Here is a 3,179-nt window from a genome sequence, read left to right on the forward strand (position 1 = left end):
GTATACAAATACTGGATATTTTGCAAATACATAAGCAAATGAGCCTCTTAAATCAAATGATGGTAGTTCTCAGACAAAGTGGTGCTTTTTGAGGCAAGGACCGGTCTGATCAAAAGAAGGGGAAACGTTTCTGCCAGTTGAGGTGGTGTAATATTATTATTATGTTATTATAATATTATGCTGATCCATCCTGTGTAGGAGACCTTGTACACAGGAATGTACTAATGCCTTAACGCCATCAAAAGCAGATGTGTTTACATTCTGTGTTCAATATGGTGGATGGCATGATGCTTCAGAGAAGGAGAGACACTGGTTAGGCACTTTCACATTAAATGGAGCAAAGTTTTCCCAGGTTTCAATCCTGATCTTGATCAAGATTTTTTATGGGGTTAAATTACCTGGAGTGAACTCTTTCATACTGACAGTGGATCTGGGTATTTCCCGGGCCACTAGTCCAGTATAAATGTGGTGTAGAATTTACTGTAGCACTGACTAGGTTTGAAGTTATCTTCTTCTTTTACTGTGTGAGGTCAGTGCAAGGTGTGAGGTTCAACAAGTCAACCATGCATTATCTCAGTTGAGGCTAGTGTTTGTTTCTGAATGGAGAACAGGTATACCAAGATATGAGTGAACTTGCTATGCACCTAGAAACTTTATGAACCCCTGCGTAGCTTCCTGAATTCAGCTCTTATCAGTGGATATCACTTCAGCGGCACATAGTGACAGCTGACTTCCTGGTGTGGGTTTCAACAAGGCATGGTTCTCATGCTTGGCACTGGCAGATCCCCACCTGGAGACCTGATTACTGTCGCCTGACTCACTGACGTGGAGCAATAGGCAAATGTTTAACCATTACCTGTCTCCGGTTTCCTCACTCAAGTTAAATAAATGCACTTTTTTAACAAAAGGTCTGTCTTGAAAGGCTCCTGTATTACATTTATGCAACTCTCTAGATAGTGAGCAAGTTTAATGTTACAGCTGAAGTCTAATGAAGAGAAGTTTCTGCCTGAAGCATCACTTCACTTGGTGCTAAATTGCATAAACTGATTGCAATGTGAGCTTTAAAGAATGCAAACTTTACTCCATTCATGTTTATGGTTTACCACGTGGTGTGGAACCTACCTACAGGTTGTTTCGGATATGCATTAGAGCTGAAAAATTAATAAAAAAAAAAAAATTGAATTCACAATATGAAGTTTTGCAATTTCCAAATTCCAGGGGCTGCAATTCATTTCTTAAGAGAGTTGCATCCAAAATGCGTCCAATTTTAATGTTCTAAAACTTGCAATTTTAGTATAAATCGCAATTGCAATATTCTGTCAAATAATCACAATTAGATTTTTTGTCAATATCTTTCAGCTCTAATATGCATGCTATTATATGCATGCAACTATTCTACTATACTGCTTATTAAACCTACTGTTGCTGAATTACATTTAGATTTTGTTAACCACAGCAGACACACACGGACATGTCCATGCACATGCAGGCTGAGTCAGACCCACACGTACATCATGCACACGCACACACAAGCATGCACATACATGCACACATACGCACAAATACGCACACAAAAGCCAAATTGTTGACACTCCTACTCTCTACGCTGCATGAGAGTGTGTGTGTGTTCCTCAATGAAGGCCTCTGTCACTATTCTCAGTCACCCACGAGTGTACTCTGAACCACACCCTGGGACTGAGGGCCACTGTACTTGTCTGGCACAATGCACTGGCCTATTAATCTAATCCCAATGCTGACAACACTATGTACACCAGTCCCGCACATCCAGGCTTGAATTAAAGGACAAATGTCTGCTAAAGGCCCTGGAACAAGGTTAATTTGGATGAAAATCTTTCCCTGCCTGTGAATGAACTGCTATGGTGAGAAGTGGCGTGAAATGCGTTTGTTTGTGGATGGTTTGGAGGATTTTCCCTCGAGGTATCTGGCACCTGAATGTGGATTTAGCTAAGGTTAGGGAGCAGCTCTCCCTTGGACTCACACTGTCTACAGGGTGGAGGGTTTAAAGTGGGGCAACAGGAGAGTTTACACTGTTCGATTCAAGCAGGAATCCTACAACATGAAATGAGGCAAGAAAAACACAAGGCCTCCATATGAACATGTGACGTTACAACTCACTTTTTTCTGTATATAAAAGCTACCAACAGTAGTCACATCTGTAAAATATTAATCTCAATTGTTTATCCTCCATAAGGCTTAAAAAATTAAGCATAAAAGCAAACAGTTGGAATTTGTGTCTGTGTCTATATAATTGTGTGCATGTGTATGAGTGAGTGAGTGAATGAGTATGTGTGTGTGTGTGTGTGTGTGTGTGTGTATGAATGCATGTGTGTATGTGTGTGTGTGTGTGTGTGTGTGTGTGTGTGTGGGAGGGCGGGTGCCTCTGGCTCCTGCCTCTGTTAATGTGTGTCAGTCTGCAAGCGAGGCAGTGAGCCCGGCTGTGTGCCGCTGGGAGCGCGCGTGTGTACGTGTGTGTGAGAGTGTGTGTGTGTGCGTGTGTGTGTGTGTGTGTGTGTGTGTGTGTATGTGTGTGCGGCTACTGACGGGACCTGTCACTATCAGGCCCACACATCTCTGGCACTGTCTGTGTTGACACTCTGCCCGAGGGGGAACGAGTCTGCAGAGGTTGAGGAGAGCAGCGGTTTCCCACGGCTGCTGCTCTCAGCCTCAGCCCTGCCTCTGCATTCCAGGGCTGCCAGCGCTCTGTAAATGTTTGGACAGCCTTGAACAAATAACACACCTTGAAAGGCACAAGCGCAGGCTCTCTTTCCCTCTCACACACCCCTTCTCTTCATCCTCCTCCTTAAGCTCCCATCGCTGACACCCTCCTCGCCCACCCCCAACCCACCCAAACCACAAATCGTGCTGCCTCCCTCCCGGCGACCCGCCCCGACTGCTGCCGCTCTCAAACTTTCCCAGATTCCCTCTCACACACAAATAAACACCAAGCTGTACAGTGTTACTATTGTACACTTATGTACACAAACACATATACACACACCTGTCTGTATGTAAACACACACACACGCCTATTATTATGTGACAGCAGGGGAATAGGTGTCTTAACGTTTCCTGATGATCTTAACATGAAAGCTTGACTCACCTGACACAACCTGGGTGTCAAAAACTGAATCTAGAGGCTGTTTGTGTTCTCTGCAATC

The sequence above is a fragment of the Centroberyx affinis genome, unplaced genomic scaffold (genome assembly GCF_046629955.1).
Source record: "Centroberyx affinis isolate AG114_WGS23_722 - 3 ecotype Tasmania unplaced genomic scaffold, CSIRO-AGI_Caff_v1 ptg007568l_1, whole genome shotgun sequence".
NCBI classification, from domain to species: Eukaryota; Metazoa; Chordata; class Actinopteri; order Beryciformes; family Berycidae; genus Centroberyx; species Centroberyx affinis.